At 37.9% G+C, this 18,441-nt stretch overlaps 1 long non-coding RNA gene across 1 annotated transcript in view; it reads right to left on the bottom strand.

Moving 5' to 3' along the window:
* Positions 1-18,441, bottom strand: part of LOC308059806 — a 97,598-nt gene that overhangs the window by 10,186 nt on the left and 68,971 nt on the right. Inside the window, exon 2 of the long non-coding RNA XR_013926405.1 lies at positions 1-18,441. This exon is cut by the window's left edge and continues 10,186 nt beyond it; it is cut by the window's right edge and continues 19,330 nt beyond it. This is a non-coding gene — a long non-coding RNA (uncharacterized lncRNA).

The following is an 18,441-nucleotide window of genomic DNA, read 5'->3' as shown; positions in this document are numbered from 1 at the left end:
CCCACCTGTATTTGGCGGCAGACACTTTGTGGTGTGAACGGCATTTCTGTGGATCTGGACACTTGACAGGCAAATTATGGGGCCGTACTTCCTTTGCTGCAGGACTAACATTGAATGCAGAAACTAATGTTTAAACTATTAGGGGAGAAAAAAAAACAACAGTATAATTGTATCTAGATTTTTGTCACAGATAAAATGCTCAGGAAATTCTGGTTAGGGTTCTTCTGCCCACCTGTTTTGTCAGGTTGCAGCACACTGAAGGCGTATATTCTAAGATTAATTTTGTCTCACAGTGTTGGAACAGTATTTCTTCTTCTGACACATTTCCTGACCATTGGCACTCCCACTTTTACTTCTTCACAGGAAGCAGAAGATCCACAACCCAAGTGCTGTAGGCCAGGTTACAAGGCTGATCCCTCAAAGTTCACCAGGAGCTTAAGTTGGTCTTGTGGTGATACTGGGTTAGAAGTCAAATCTTCAGTGATACTTAGTGTGAAGTAAGCAGGTGGGATTTGTATTTGTTCACAGTATCCCACTAAGTTCCAAAATTACCAAATACAGAAAATAAAAACCAATAAGCCCTGGAGAAATCCAACTTCATTCATTCTGGCTCTTCTCTAAGTTACAAAGTGTTTCTGTGCATTATTGGTCTAAATAAGCTTTTTATGTGGCCAATTAGCAGCTCCTCATACTTAATTTACATGAGTAGCTCTTAAAGGCTCATCAAGTCTTTCTTGATTTGAATTGTTGATTTCTAAAAGCTAAAACGTGTGGGTGGGTGGATGGATGTGGGGATGTGTGAGTGTGTGTGACATATATAAATTGTGCATATGGGGACCCTGAAACCCTCACCAGAGCACTGCCTGTTACTTGCTCATGAACAGAGCTAAATTGCAGTGATGAAGTGGTGGAGTTACATCAATCCCAGGGACCCCAGGATCTATGCAGCAGGATTTCCTACAGAAAAAGGGTGTGTTTTCTTCCTCAGCAATCACAGTCGTTCACCAGCTAACAGGCTCTTCGACTGAGCCAGTGATCACTTAGAAGCAGTTTTAGTGAGGATCTAATGAGATTTTCAAATTAGCTTCAGTGTAATCTATTACAACCTGACCAGAAAGGGTGTAGTCAGGAATACCAGAACAAAACCAGACCAGACCAAACCAAAACACACACACAGAGAAGAAAAAAAAAAAAAAAAAAAAAAAAGAGAGAGAAAAAAAAACCCCAACATAAACCAAACAACAAAAAAGTGAGGGGAAGAAGCTCAGCAACAGTTGCCGAGTCATGTAGTCATGTTCTGAGTAAAAATTATACATATAATCTTGTTGACTGTGGAGGGGAGGAAAAGCAGTTATAATGATCAGCTTTAAGGCTAAAACAGGGGTAAACTGTACTCTGGATATATCTACATGTCTGGAGATGTTTTTCAAGTTGCATTTTCTGATAATGCATATGCTTGTTTTCCCTGTTGCCTAAGGTCTTCCTTGATTCATCCCTTCATTATTTTGACACATTGGTGGCAATTCACTACTTAATGTCATCTTTGATTTTTAAAGGATTAGATCTCTTAGAAAATTGAGTTCATATACTGTGATTTATGACTGGCATAGTCATCTATGTAGTGAATTCTAGTTGCTTTCCTTAGTAGCCTGAAGTCTGTGTGAGTGGCCTGGATGATCTGTTTCAGGTATCGTAGCTGAGCAGGCTGCACACAGTAGCCCTGTATCTGGTTCCTTCATACCCTGCCAACAGCTCATCGCTGACAGTTCAAATGTGGAAGCACAAATTTCCTCTTTGAGCTGCATTAAATATGCCTCTGGCATCTTTCTTTTACACATGTCAGTCATGAAACTGTACACAGTACGGATTCTGAAAGCAGCAGTGCTACCACAAAATTTACAAAAATAATAGTGTTCAGGGATTTGAAGTAGAGGTTTGGTTTCATGGAAAATAACTGAGAAAAGGCTTTGCAAATATTCCACACACTTTATGACGTTACTCTATTACACCAGTGCTTTGACTGTGTACACCCTGAAATCTTGGGTAGTCTGCTTGTTTCTTTGAAATTAGTGCAAAATCTGATTTTGGTACAATTTGATCTGCCCAGACTGGATTTACCCTCTCATCACAAAACTGACAATGCATACATCATTTCTTTGGTAAAGCTCTCTAGAAATTTTCATCATCTTACTACAACTATTTTAAAAGAATTGCCATAATAAACGATATTTTTTTTACCAAACACTCCACAGCCAGGTGGTCTATGGAACAGGCTGAAATCTCCCAATCTGAACCTCACAGGTTTTGGTACAACTCGTATTTCTCAAAGCTTTGATACACAGGAGTAAAGCAGCTAAAGAGATGAGGCTGCATATAAATCTAAGTAAAAGGTGATCCCCAATCACACATTATGTTGCACTTTCTCTACTTTCCTACACATTTTTATCTGGAAACCAAGCAATCCTATACCACATAGAGGCCCTTCTGTGTAAAGTTCCAGAAAGATCAATGGAGTAAGAATGGCCTACTAGGTGTCGGTATAAACATTTCCCTCCTTCAGAGGGAAAGCTTCAGTCTAAAATGATCTGTGCATGGGTCTTGGGAAGTAGTCTATAGAACTGATTTTGTTACTGCTCTGTTTTGCCAAGAATGGAAGCTAAAAAGATCTGACCATGTTCAAGGAACTTATCTCTCCCTTGATAGTGCACAATTTTCCCCCAGTGTTTGCAGAATAATGTACTGTGATGAGAAAATGCTATGCTAGAAAGGGGATAGAATAACATTTGTGAAAAAGGATATATATATATATATATTTAAAAATAAAAATTCAGAATACCTCAGAAGAAATTCCTGGCTTATCCTTTCTGGGTACTCAAGGTGCTTTGTGCAAATAAAACACTCCAATACCTGTTTGCTCCGCAGTCCCAGAGGGAATGTGAACTATGTTTTAAAAAGTAGATTTGCCTGAACCTTATGCAATACAAGGTGAAGTGCTTGCCTGAAGTATACCATGGAGTCCTGCTCTCTGCACTGCGGAACAGATCTGCTGCCTTCATGTATCACTGTGGATGCAGATACAAGCTAGCAGATGTGCAGAACAGAGCGCTCCAACCAAAGAGCATAAATTTTTAGTGTTTGTGAAATCCAGGTTAGCAGAGACAGAGACAAAGCAAGCAACAAAGAAAATAAGAGTTAGCTCTTTCAAGTAACAATGCGAAGGAGAAAACTGTGGGCAAACGTGTATCATCAAAATATGAAGCACAACTATTAAAGCAGAGGGCAAAAGCGGTTTTCAAAATCATTTCTTCATGCAGTACTACATGCTGTGTCATAACATGCATTATTAATTTTTCCAGCAGAGTAATTCAACAATATTTTCTACGACATGTCACAGATCAAAGACTTGGATATTGTTCCCATTAAAAAGGACAACTGTGATAATTACTTTTGTTAACATTCCAATGAGCCAACTATGTTATTTTTTGTTGGGAGCAAATGTATAGCATTATTGAATCTTCCTTACAGTTTCCTCTTTGCTAGCAGGTAAATGGAATGACAATTTTCTTTCTCCATCAGAAAATAAGATTAATTTAAAAATCTGTTCACACTGTAAAAGCATTGAAGTAATAGAGTAATGCAATATTGTCCATGGAACATTTGCAAAGCATTTTCAGTTATTTCCATGAAATCAGATCTCTACCTTCAGTCCCTAAGGACCAGTTTTTTAGTAAGTTTTCTGGTGCCACTGCTGCTCTACTGCACCATGTACTCTTAGAAGTCAATCAAGAAACAAAGTGAATTTTGGAGGCATTGAATGAAAAGCTTCTAAATACCAAGTGCAGGCAAAGACAGTTTCGAATTATTTCCATGTTTCTTTAGAATCTCCCTTAGGCTTAGACAGTTTTAAATGTTGAGCCATGTTGGGATGTAGGTGATGTATTTAACATGCAGCAAAACAAGTTATACAGAGTAACTTGCTACCTACAACAGCAGTAAACTCCACTGCTATAAGGATTGTAATAGGGGAATAATGTACAGGGTAAACAAAGATCCCCACATAGTACATGCTTTGTAGGTCTTTCCCCTGCTTGGATCTCGTTCAAGAGCTGCAAGACATAAGGTAAGGGAAGGTCTCCCTTCTAGGCAGCTTTCTCCTTGTACTCCTTTCCTAAGTCTGCTTCTTTCAGCTCCCCTATGGCCTGAATAAGTATATTGAACCACACAGCTTACAATTAACATCTAAGAATCCCTCACATCATTTTTTTCCAAGCATACAACTGAAAATAACAATTCCAAACTAAGGTATCAGAAAACTTGGGTGCTAGGAAATCTTACCAGCTCTGAAGTCAACTAAGACATCACCCTGCTGATTGAGCATAGGTCAAATGACAGTGTGGAGGTCAGGTGTGAAAATCATTTTATATGCAGGAGGCACATTAGAGTTCTGAAATAAGATCTCTACATAGACTAGCAAGCTATGAATTTCAAACTGGTATCCTGATGACTTCTGTTCATAGGGGAATAAATGACCAAACACATATCAATAGTTTTGATCTGTGTAGTGCAGGTGAAATGACATATTTTAGTAGTACTACTTCTTTTAAAAGGCATCTAAATGTAGATTTGCTTCATGTATTGCTTCCTATTTTGTCTTTCCAGTTAGCACAAGCTTGGGCGTCCAAGGACCTGTTAGAACTAATCATTGACTCAAATCTAAATTAACATCTTTGAAAAATTCTTCAGCATATAACTGATTTTGCTTGCTCTTGCTATCTGTAAATGCCTGTGCCTCCAAATACGTTTACATGTTACACATGTGTTTGTCATGTGGGCTTATGACAGGCAACCAGAAAGTGACAATATCAATCAGTATCTAATAGTATGGTAAGTGTTGAACACAGATCTTATTATCTTTTTAATATTTCTCAGGCAACCAGCAGTAGTATATATTAACCACTGTTCAGTTTGTTTCTCAGTATTGACTAGAATTACTTGATTATAGCTGATTGAATATTAGGGACTTTCTTTCGCACTGATGCCACGACCCATTTCACTATGTTCTAACTTCAAAGAAATTCTTTAAGTAGAGAAAAAAAATTCTGTAAAAGCTTACCAGAGATCAGGCCAGACAGGTTGGAAGACTACACCAGAGTCTCAGAAGACCTCTACATAGAAAAGAAAAGAAAATCTCTAGTAAGTTAACTTTTTATGGAATATGTCAAGTTCTCGCACCAGTACCTGTAGAGAAAACTCAGCAGGAACTTAAAAGCTGTAAAAAAGAGATCCTTAGTCACTACAAAAAGTATCTGATAGTTGAATGCTCATGCTTAAATTGTGTGCACAAAGCTTTATGCTCTTAACTTTGAGTTGCCACAGATTGCCATGGGAACTGAGGTCAGGAACTGGGAATGCTTTTTTAGTGCGGGATCATAGATAAAGCTAACTTTAAACCTGCATGACAGTTTCCTTCAGTTTGGTTACTGGTTCTACACTGTCTAGAAATCTGAAATATTTCTGAACACTGAAAGAATTCTTTCTACAAGTGAAACCTTTAGTGCTTTATACTCTTAATTCCATCCTTTTGGAGCACTGCTGAAAGCTGGTCATCAGAAACTTAAAGTACAATTTAAGCAGAATATGAACTGGACTGCTAAAGCTTTCTGACAAATTTCTTCCAGCATTAATCAACATGTTTATGATTTAATTATGCTCTAAATTAATATAATAAAAAATCGAGTCTCTGTGCTCAATCTTTGATAATTGAAGTGGAGATTTTATGCACCTAAATTCAGGAAAACAGTATTAAGTATTAAGGAATGGATGTTTTGACCCAAGAGAGAGCTGCAGTTCATGTCGAAGTGTCACCTTCTTAGGCACAGCTCAACTTCTGCATCAGTGAAGCAGCCATACACATATATGTAAGGTAGGTAGTTTTGAAATTATTTGGAATGTTCAGGAAACCGAAGCTGGTACAAAAGCTGATGCTATCCCAAAGATTTATTGAAAAGGTGAGGAAATGGATGTTTCTTGCATATTCTTGTACTGAGCCCAACAGGACTAAATGCTTGGAAACTTCCTCTCTTTGGAGCCATTATATTCTCCTTCGCTTTTATTTTAAAAGGACTCCAAATACAGAATTATTCTGTTCAACTCCACCTTTTCTTCTCAAGAGTTTCTCAACAACAGCTCATTTCATTTCATTGAGACATACTTCCACATCAAATTTTTTTAAAACCAATTTTATATTTGATTTTCCTTATCAGTTCAGTTGATAACACTCAAATTTCAAGTCTGTGCGTATGATTGCCAAATCTCAAGTTAAGAAAACAGTTCTTAATTTTGAGGAATCCCTGAAACTGCAATTTTATACCATGTAGAAAATAACTTCATTAAACACTAGCTGCTGCTGGGGCTATCTTCAACTGCAAGTTCAATGAATTCCTAATAAAAGTAATTCTATGTGAATGTGCACAAAACTGGGAATTATTAAGTTAAAAGTAATGATCACCTTTCCACCAGAAGATGGATTATAAGAAACAGTAGTCAATACCCCATTAGCAAGTCCATTATAACCTTGGAATAGAAACTCTTTATTTTAGAAAGCTAAAACAATTGTAAGTGAATTTTAACAGCTGAATAAATGTATGTGGTAATGTACAGTTACAACAGTTAAATAAATTAGTCATTCCATCACTTCTAATGCACAAAAAAGTTAGTAATTTATTATCAGACCCATTATCAAATTCTTCATTATGACTACACACTTTTATGGTTAATATTGTGTCAGCATTTCCATTACAAACATTTCAGGAGCTTATCATTCAATCATTGCTGAAATTCTGCTTTGGGTCCTTCATTCTGGAAAGCATTTTTATAGATGGCTTTAGTACAGCTCTAAAAAACATAGAAGCACAAAAATAATCATTGTTATTTGACATTATTACTTCAGGTTCAAAAACTCCACTGCGGTTACAGACAGTCAAGTCTCTAACCAACTCAGGTCAAAACTGACAGAAAAAGCCCAGCCAAACATTTTTCAAGACTGAAATATTGCAACATGAGGTGAATATGAACTCCCTCATTTTTTCTCTAAATCAAATTAATTGCTAGTAATATTTTTCTTCACGCAAAATTCTGGTACTTACATTATATGTAGATTTCAATAAATACAATGAGAAAACTAGATTTAATTTTCGCTGATCCAACAGACTTACAGGATCTGACTCTCATGTCAGTTGCATTGTCCGTCAGTAGAGGTACAATATTGAACTACCTATTGACATGGTTTAAAACAGTTGCCTTGTCTCATTCCAGTTGAATTCAGGAATGTCAGGTTCACAAATTCGGGTCTCCTGGCTTTTTTCTTTGCCAAAAACAAAAACATTTCTTCAGTGTTCAGGGGGGCCTTATGAGTTCAGGGGACTTCTCACTGTTTGAGAAAAAAGTGATATAGGAAGAACTCAGGACAGCATATTGCACTGTGTCCTCCAAGCAGTGTTTCCATTTACTTTCCTCTGGGCTGGGTTGTCATGGAAGAATATGTTATTGTTCATTGTTTTGTCAGAGTGAAAAACAAATTCTGCACTTTCCTACGTGTCTGAGAAGCAAATGCCTTATGTAGGAGGACTCTGTTGAAAGAATCTTTCTAAAACAAAGTAAACAACTTTGGTGGTCTAGCTCAGTTGTGCAAAATGTAACGCTACTGGATATGAATTTCAAAAACATAAGGGAATCCAGCTGCACTACAGATATTGTTAAACCAAGTCTGACATTGAGAAGGGGTAACTTTTCTAAGCCCTTGACAAAATTTTACATACCTATTCTTATCATGTCAATCCTTTCACATTTCAGGAAGATGAGTAATGATAGTAGCTCTATCCTGGTCTGTTTGAAAAGGAAGATTCAAGTTAAAACATATTATTAAGTGCATACCATGAAAGGCTCCTTCCCCACTAATCCATAAGATCCGTTGTGTAATTGTTACATAAGTTAGTACATAAATGTGCTCCCTTAAGCAGGAAATCTGAAAAGATTTCTATGGAGGATGCAAGAACACCATGTAAAACACTCCCTTGCCAGAAAGATTCAAACACATATACGTAGACAAGCTAGACGAATTTCTAGCAGCTCACAGTCATACAGCTTAAGGGTATATATTGTGATTACTGCACATCAGGTACATCTACCAAATCCAATTTTGAACTTCAGTCTTGGCAGATAACCGAATACAATACGCAGTACACAGCTCATATCTGCCTGTGTACAGATCTTGTGTTGGTTGGACTCACAAACACAGCTGCACCCTTCTGAGAAATGTTATTACTTCGAACAACTCTTTTACAGAAAGTAATTGAACTGTATGTGTTTTAAAAAGATAAGTGATATTGACTGCTGGACGTGTTGCTCCCTTTCTACCTGAAGTGCACTGATTAACCAATTAGGACTGATTACATCACTGAAGATGAAAGACATTTGAGAGAAAATGTGGTGATGTGGGGAGGGTTGACAAATGGAACTTGGCATGTTTGGAGGATCAGGGGTTCCTAGAACAACCCCTTCTGAATGCAGAATTTTCCTTTGAGAGATGCAGAAAATTCAAAGGCAAGAGACTGTGACCCATGTAAAAGGAGTAGCAAGAAACAGAAAAACAAAACTACATGGTGTTAAGTCCAAGAGTCCTACACAAATTTAAAAGTAAAAGAATCAGAGTACAAACAGTGTAAAACTTCTGGGTTCTCATAAATTGCAAAGTAAATACAATTTGTTGATTACTAGGCTGTGAAAGATGACTGCTGCCTAAAGTCCAGTTTCCAGCCTCCCCTCGCACATTCCATTGGCCAGAAGACAAGGGAAGTTGACTAGAGAAGGCAGTGGGCAGCAGCTCCTGCTTTGAAACACCTCCAATATAGAAGGTGTAGGTTACTATCACAATTCTTTTTACCAGAACTATGTAGCGGTTTCTGAAAGAAAATAAATTCCAATTTCCTCTTTCAGATTTTGTTCTTACTGTGTTTCAGACGATCTTATTTATTTTGTTTTAATTCTTGTTGGCATTGAATCACAACTAGGCTTAATTTTAGTTTGGTGATTCAATGTTATCTTCTACTAAGAACTGTTTTTTCTGATTGTGGCATTTGAATTATGTATAATGACAATGACTGCTTAGATATCCGCTGTTGCTATTTCTTTAGCATGACGGTAGAAAATACTAAGTAAATAAAACAAAAATCAGAAAATTAAGGGACAAGATAATTACTGTATTCCACAGACACAAAACAAACTTTCACATTTAAATTTTGTTGTGTCTGAATAAAATATTAGAAGTGAATATTGGATAGCTCAAGGAACTTTGGGAAGAGTTCTAAGGCATTAAAGACTCCTTTTAAAAAATCATCTTTGCAAAGTATAGTGATGGATGAGTAGTTCTCAGGCTCATTATTTATTTCATCACTTGTATTTTATTTTTTTTTTCCAGCTCACTAGCTAGAAAGTACCATGCAGAAAAGTAACCCATAACTGCATGAATTGTTCATATCCCTTCACTTGAACTCAGGGCTCTAAAACTGTTTACGTTTTGGGTATACTGAAGTGTCCAACAACACACAGATTAGCTAAGTGAATGCTCGCTATAATACATACTGATGATAGTGGCACATTAATATTTATGGTTTTAAAAGTTTTTTTGTAGACTACAGGAAAAGCTATTGAACACTGTCACTGGAAGGTTACTACTTTGCACAACAACAAAATAAAACAATAAAAATCTTTTTTAAGTTGAGAGGGGTAAGAGGGCTCAGGTTTTTTGAGATGAGGGTTTTGTTACAAATCTTGCAACATTTGCAGGGTCATTTGACAGTGGTTGCAGAATACTATTTCTGAGACACCTAAGAAAAACTAACAAGATACAGATCAGATTATAATTCTTTTTATCTCTTGTTATTCTTGCTTCTGTTATCAAGCAGAAACTGAAAATTGATTTCATCAGCTCTCAGCCTGAAAAGGATGACCTCAAGATACCAGGAAATAATATTAACATCAATTCTTATTCTTAGAAAAGCAAGACCATTAACAAGAACGGCAACAGGTCTCAAGGAAGGAAACAAAATGTCAACACTGAAACCCATTGGTAAACCATACAGTGCATTTAAAACAAACTGATGTGACTAACACAAATAAGAACTTCTGATGCACTAAATTATTCTTCCAGATCTGGGGAGGCTTCCTTACCTCTGAGCTCCGATGCAGATCTTTTATCATGGATTTTCCTTTGATTTACTTCAGCTTGTTTTCCATGGATGTTTCCAAGTTGACGTAGTAACATTCTCTGTGCTGTTAATGGTGTCTGAATATGTTTCCCATCGCTTCCATATGAACTGAATTATTTCAGAAGAACTTGACAGAGGTGAAACAGTTTCAGAAAAGAATTGCATTTCTACAGTTTTCATGAAAATAAGCAGCTAGGTGGAGAAGCAAAATTCTCTAAATACCTTTCCTTAGAGAAAAGCTGCAGGATGACCTTAAACCTTCTGAGATTCCACAGTCAAACAGTCCTGAGACAAATCTGTAGGAAAACAGGTTGCCTTGGATTCTAAATTTTATGGAAATATTTATTATTCAAAGGGATGATAAAATAATTCTTAAATCCTGCTACTTGTTATTCCCCTTCCCATGCTGCTTACATTTCATGGTTTTACCCCAGCTGGCAACTAAATCCCATGCAGCTGCCCATTCACTGCCCCCCAACCCCTGGTGGGACGGGGGAGAGAATCAGAAAGGTAGAAGTAAGAAAACTCTCGGGTTGAGATAAAGACAGTGTATTAGGTAAAGCAAAAGCTGGGCATGCAAGCAAAGTACAACAAGGAATTCATTCACCCCTTCCCACTGGCAGAGAGGTGTTCAGCCATCTCCAGTAAAGCTGGGCTCTGTCATGCGTAATGGTTACTTGGGAAGACAAACACCATCACCCCAAATGTCCCTCCCTTCTCTCTCCTTTCCCCAGATTTACATACTGAGCATGACACCACATGGTCTAGGATGTTCCTTGGGCCAGCTGGGACTAGCCTGCTTGCTGGTGGGTGGGTGATAGGCAGAAGACCCTGACTCTGTGTAAGCGCTGCTCAGCAGCAACTAAAACATCCCTGTGTTACCAATACTGTTTCCAAAACAAATTCAAAGTATAGCCCTATACCAGGTACTATGAAGCAAATTAACTCTATCCCAGCTAAAACCAGCACATTCCATAATAATAATAAAAAAAAACAACTAATTGATAGATTGATATATTTTCTACAACTTTTACCTTAAACCCAACACAGAAATCACAGAAAGCATTTTCTGTACTAAGGATCAAGATTAAGAATAGGATGGAGGATCCAAATAGATCCAAGCCTCTTTCCTAGGATGAATGAAACAACTTTTTTTCCCTTCTTTTACCTCAATCAGCTTAAAGGAAAATGAAAGATACTACAGTGAACCATTCTAGAAAATATGTTACTATGTATATTTCTCAATTTATTAGTTTTATTAGTGTACAATGTACAGACAAGCCTTACCCTGCTCTGCTATTTCATAAGGCATTGCTTTACTGTTTTATCTTTTCCCCTGAAGTATGATATATTTAGCAATAGTTGTTTAGCTGTACTTAATTAAATGTGGCATGAACCAGAAACGTGGTTTGAAAGCAAAAAATAAGCCAGTATAGTAGAAGGTAAAACCTATGCAATGTCCCTCTGAGGACATCTTTTAAAAAATGCATAAATATATTTTGTCAACAAGTATGTACAAGAGAAAATTACTATTTTTCATACACAACAATTGCACACCCAAATAAATGAACAAAATATCCAATAAGAAGTTTTATATAGCGCAGCTGTTGAGTACAACTTGGAAGTTACATTTTTCTGTGCTATTTAGGTGCCTGTGGAATATCACAGGCAAATCATGTAAGTGACAGACAAAATGAGGGGTTATCCAATAAGGACAAGCTGTAAATCAGGTGTGTCTTCTGCAAAGGAATGCAGATTTATGTGGGTCTGGGTTCTGATTCAAAGGGTTTACCAGGAGAAAAGGTGGCAGATGTTTATGCACACACACAAAGAAGTGATTTATGTTTGTTTTACCACAGCTTATTGTGTTAGAGCTGCTTATCTTTACATATACTGCACCAAGTGTCGCAGCTGAGGTGTAGGTTCTGTTGGAGAGTTAAGCAAAGCGTATGACAAGAACAGCATTGACATTATATACCACTCTGTGCAACAGAAGAGTCAAGATCAATTCCTTTAACCAGAAAGCAGCACTGAAATGGATTTTAACCCCTTGGATGTAATTACTCACCAAGATTGCCATTAGCACCAGTCCACCTCTTTGATGGATTGAAGGCCATTAGCTACTCAAGTTTTACTAAGCCTGTAAAGTTATCCAGAACATCTAAGGGTAGATACTTTGTGTTGGATTCAACTGTGACACCACATTCAGCCAAAACCAATTTTAAATATTAAAAGAAGCAAGAAGATGAGAACAAAATAAACAAAACTAACAAAACCCCCAAAAAAAAGGCAATGGGGTGATGTCTCCTTACACTATTATTTAGTCTAATTTTTATTTGCAGATACTTACAACAGAGACCAAGCCATTTTCCATTCTCCCCTTCACCCTTTGTCCAGAGTCTTCCAGGAGGAAGCACTGAGGAAAATGACAACAATTACAGATCCATAATGTAACTTTGTTTCCTACCATATGCACTGCCTACTTTAAAAGTGTACATTTCATCTTTGTTTACTAACAGCTAAACAAGCTGCAGCTACTAATTCATCTCCACAAACTGGCTTCTTGGATGGCCTCTGGAAGGCTATATCCTAGAAAGTAAAGATTTAGGATTAGGACCTCAAAAAGACAGACATATACATCCAGTTCAGTATTCTGCTTAAGAAACATGTTATGAAAATCACGACCCTCTAATTCCCAAATTCCTTAATGAACTGCGTTAGCTATTTCAGATCTGTTATGTCCAGAGAAATTTTTTGAACAGAGCACTATACCTGATGCAAATCTGACTCAAAATCTTGCCAGGATCAAGAAGAGATTAATTTTGCTGTGTATGCTGTTTGCACAGCCTTTTAACCTCTCCTACAGAAATCATAGCATTTCACATGGAACACACGATCCCTCCCCATATCAATGTGCCTATATAGTATTTGGAGACGCAGACTTTCTCTTGTGTGTAATGCCTTTTTCTCCTTTACCCACTGAACCTTGAATCAGTTAATGAAAAGTGGGATATAATATGCAGAAAACCCTAATAGTAATTGCATCATCTTAACAAACCATTTTTTTCATAGTTAAAAATACCAAATAGATGGTATATATGGGAGTAATTTCTCTCAAGCATAAATAGGAATTCCTTCCCTGTTCTCTTGTACCATCTCTTAAATTTTGTACAAGTGCACTAGCCACTGAGCTGCTAGGCATAAAGCAGTATTTTTACAATATAATCAGAATTATGTGTGAATGAAAAATCTAGGCATTGGCTTCTAGGGAGAAAAAAAAAAAAAAAAAAAAAAAAAAAAAAAGGAGTATCTGTGTGTAAAGGAAGCATTACAGATCAGGAAGAAAAAAGGATTTAAAGATGCTTTATCCAGGCATTTCTTAGGGATAGTTTAAGCATTTGAACTTCTTACTTATACAGGCATCTATATCCCTGCATTGAACAACTTTACGCCAATCTGAGAATGTAGATTCTGTCACAAAGACAAGATACTGAAGATTTAGTTCTTCAAAACTGAGCATTGCTGCAGATATAGCCATTAAATTCCTCACTTCTTTATGGATGTGGAACACATACAACATGTCTTATTGCAGTACCTGAGAGTACCAATGATATCAAAGCTCTAAAACTCTAAAATGTTCAGTCAAGGCCAACATGCACAACTTGAATAGGAGGTGTATCAATCTAATTGATGAGCACATCTATAGCTATGCAAATCTGCAAAGTTTCATCTTCAACAATATAGATTAGACTGTTAATAACCAGGGTGGGGAGGAAGAAGGAGCAACTGTATGATGAAAAAGCTGATTACAAATATAAATTTTGGTGGAGAATATTTGTCTAAGCTTCTGGAGCAAGACATTAATTCTCCCTATAACTTTTCAAAGCCAAGAGTTAGTATTTAGGCCACAATTCCTATCTGCTAACCTGGTGTAAAATCCAGACTAGCTATTGCCTTCAATTGAATAACATGTTAGAGATCAGTATTTTCCTCTAACCTGTTTTTGTCTGTCATCTTTATCCAATCACAAAATCATTTTAAAACTAAAGTAAATCAGTGTTTGATTACACAAGAAGAATCTACTAAATCAGTTACACTACAGAAAACGTTATTGACCATCTGGTTTTAATTACTAAAGAAACAAACCAATTTTGGCAGCCCATTAGTAGTAGCTGTTTTGCACATCTGTGCAGAGGCTCCATTAAAGATCACTTTGGTTTAGGCCCCATGAAATTATTAAACAATAAGTAAATTTATGCCACTTTTCCAGACCAGAATTCTACTCTGGAAATATTAGGGTAGCATTCACATAGCCTTCAGCAAAATCATGCAGTCACTGAAATTAACTGTATTACAGTTCTTTCAAGATCTTCAAGTCTGAGTCCATAAAGAAATCAGCAAAATCCTTGACTTTCTCAGTTTTAAAGACATGAGGAAGCAAAATAAGTCACATTTGCCACTTACTGTATCATGAGACAAATTACATATTTAGTCCTCATTAGTTTGCTTTTTGAAGTATGCACTCAATATTTGATATGACACTGTGAATAAGAGAAGTCTTATATAATGAGGATGTTAACTATTTGAAGAAAGGTTGTCTCCTTTGAATTGGGCAACTGAGGATTAAGTTTGGCATTTCTGCAGAACATCAGTAAAACTATTTAGCGCAACCTAAATCTCAAAAGCATATGTTAAATTAAATATTTAGGTATTGGATGTGTATTAACATAGGAAAGAGGCATCTTCTTTTTGTCAGTATAATGTACACTAATTCTATGCATTTTAAAATTAATTGAAATGTAATTACTTTAATAACACAGCTGGGAGGGGGGGGGGGGGGAGGCCATTAATGGTCCAATAGTCCTCTACCTTTACTAAGTTTACCAGCAGTAGAGAACAGCTTGCATCTCAAAATATGACATGGTACTTTTTGTATTCCAATAGAAGTCTCTCCCACTGTTTCTCTGTCATTTGCTACTTTTTCCTTCCAGTGGTCATAGTTTCTATCCACTTTCATGTGGCTGCTCTGAAAGACAAGAGAGCTCAAGGTTGTCAAGGAAATTTCACAGCTAAAGTAAAGCAGCAGTTAAATTTAAACCTCAAAAGAACAGCTTTGGCTTGTATAGAGAATGGGCAATCCAAAGTCAATGTCAGCCCTTACTCCAATAAAGGATGAAATGCCAAACACTGTTAAAATTTTCAAAGTTGATGACAGTTACTTTATTACACATACAAAAAGTGAATCCACTCCCAAACTCATTTCTCAAACAGCAAAACAATGAAAATAGAGTATGTAAAGTGTTTTAGGCTTTTTTTTTTTTTTTTTTTTTTTTTGGGGGGCGGGGGATGGTGGTTGGTTGCTAATAACATTCAGGTTAGAAGCAACACAGTTGTGGGCAGTAACATTAGCTTTTGTATTATCATTAATTAAAAGTACATGAATTTAGAAGAGTATGCATTTTTCTATCCAATCCCGAACAGAGCTATTGATAATCGTAATATTGATTCTCTTTCTAACACTAGATGCCTGAAGGACAGTGTGGTGGTTTGACCCTGGCTGGATGCCAGGTGCTCACCAAAGTTGCTCTATCACTCCTCTCCTCAGCTGGGCAGGGGGAGAAAGTATAACAAAAGGCGCATGTGTCAAGATAAAGACAGGGAGAGATCACTCACCAGTTAACATCATGGGCAAAATAAAGTTGGCTTGGGAAAATTAGTTGAATTTATTACCATTCAAATCAGAGTAGGATAATGAGAAATAAATTCAAGTCTTAAAAACACCTTCCTCCAGCCCCTCCCTTCTTCCTGGGCTTAACCTCATTCTTGATTTCCCTGCCTCCTTCCCCTGAGTGGCACAGGGGGATGGGGAATGGAGGTTGCAGTGCAATCATCACATATCCTCTCTGCTGCTCCTTTCTCTGCAGGAGGAGGCTCCTCATACTTTTCCTGTTCTCTGGCATGGGGTCCCTCCCACAGGAGACAGTCCTCTATGAACTTCTCCAACATGGGTCCCTCCCATGGGCTGCTGTTCTTCACAAACCACTCCCGCATGGGTCCCCCCACGGGCTGCAGCCCTTCGGGAACAGCCGGCTCCAGCGTGGGTCCCCCGTGGGGTCACAGGTCCTGCCAGCAAACCCACCCCAGCCCGGGCTCCTCTCTCCATGGGGCCACAGGTCCTGCCAGGGGCTGCTCCAGCGTGGGCTGCCCACGGGTCACGGCCTCCTTTGGGCATCCACCTGCTCCAGCGTGGGGTCCCCACGGGCTGCAGGTGGGATCTGCTCCAGCGTTAACCCCCACGGGCTGAGGGCACAGCCGGCCTCCCCATGGGCTTCCCCTGGGGCTGCAGGGGAGCCTCTGCTCCGGCCCTGGAGCACCCCCTGCCCCTCCCCCTGTGCCGGCCTGGGGGGCTGCAGGGCTGCTCCGCTCACATATTCTCACTCCTCTCCTGCTGCTGCTGTGCAGAATCTTTTTTTTCACCCTTAAACATGTTATCCCAGAGGCACTACCACTGTCGCTGACAGGCTTAGCCTTGGCCAGCAGCAGGTCTGACCTGGAGCCGGCTGGCATTGGCTCTTGTCAGACATAAGGGAAGTTTCTAGCAGCTTCTCACAGAAGCCACCCCTGTAGACCCCCCACTACCAAAACCTTGCCACATAAACCCAATAGACATAGGAATCAGCCTTAATTTTGAATCTTAATTGAACAAGTCTCTAAAACATAATTCTGGATTACATTGCTGTAAAAGACAAACTCTGCCCTGTATTTCATAAAAAACATCACTTTTGACACTGCTTAACTATGACATCACATTCATAGCAACTAATTCTGACAGCATGACCAGTGTGTTTAGCAGGTACTCTGCTTTCATACTGTACCTTGTATTAGCTTCTCTTTTCTGGCATAGTTAAAACCTAATTCTTAGTATATTTTTTTTCCTTATGGAAAAGGACTTCTAGCAAATCTGAAAAACAAACAAAAAAAAAAATAAAAAAAACAAGCCATAGTAAAAACCAGCAATAATTCAAATGACACATCTAGCAGCATTCAATTATGGCACGAATTTTCGATAGCAATGATCATGATCATTAGTAACAAATGGTTTTGTTAGCTGTGTTGACTTTAAAATAACATTGGGGGAAAATGTACTAATAAAAAATTAAGAGTAGCCTACATATAAGTAATACTTTTGAGTTCCTCAGTTTCAAAGAGTGAACAATGCAGCAAGGTCAAAGATTTGTGTATACCCAAAGTAGAATGATATTCTCTAGTAAGTTCTTCTTTCTCATTTATTGACTGTCAGAACAGCATTCATAGGTCCTCTTCGGTAATTGAAAACTACAGTTTAGGATTTCACTTTCAGTGCTTTCCTGTAGTCTGAACTGCCAGTTATCTTATTTGTCCTGTATCATGTTGATCTCAAACCAGAAGGGTTTTGCTCTGATCAGTAGATAATGTAATTTCATTGAAGTCAAATGCTTTTCTAGAGGTACACAGGCATAATAAACCATAACTTACTCCGGGGCATTTTAAGATTAAAAAGCTTGAAGTCATACCAAGGGGTAGAGTGGCATTTCAGATGTGACTCTATGTTAGTCTTACTTTCACTGATTTTAAATTATTACACATCCCAAATTAAAAACTCTTGACCCACAAATGCCTTGACAATTTCCTCCTGACTTCCTGGAGGTTTCCTCTGCCCTTTCCACACATTAGTCTCTCTGTTCATGTGTTGAGACACAACATCTCCTTCACTGTCCCTTCAAACTTTTCTCACAGAGTTCTCCCTTCTGTACGGGGGGGGGGGGGGGGGGGGGGGGGGGAGTTTGCATTGTCAATTTTTAATGTTATATTCCCCATATAATTTTATTGTTGTTATTTCATCAATATGACATAATGGAAAAAATTATGCCATGTTCTGTAGAGTTTTCTTTTTTCCTAAATTTTCTTCTAGTCAGAAATCATGACTCAGACTGCTTTGCCTACTTATATCAGACGTGTTTGTAAATGATTTAGAATATTTAGGTTAGACTACAAGGAGAAAGGGGAAGTCTTTATTTCATGGTATCAACACAATCAGTACATTGCCTTCTAGTCATTAACAGTGATGGAAGTTTTGGACTGAGGTGCTAAACTGCTGCAGGGAAAGCAAGTGCTCTGTATCTCAATCTATCCTCGG

The sequence above is a fragment of the Falco punctatus genome, assembly GCF_963210335.1.
Source record: "Falco punctatus genome assembly, chromosome: 1".
NCBI lineage: Eukaryota > Metazoa > Chordata > Aves > Falconiformes > Falconidae > Falco > Falco punctatus.
The sequence above is the reverse complement of the archived record's forward strand: the minus strand, read 5'-3'. Positions and strand labels throughout refer to the sequence as shown.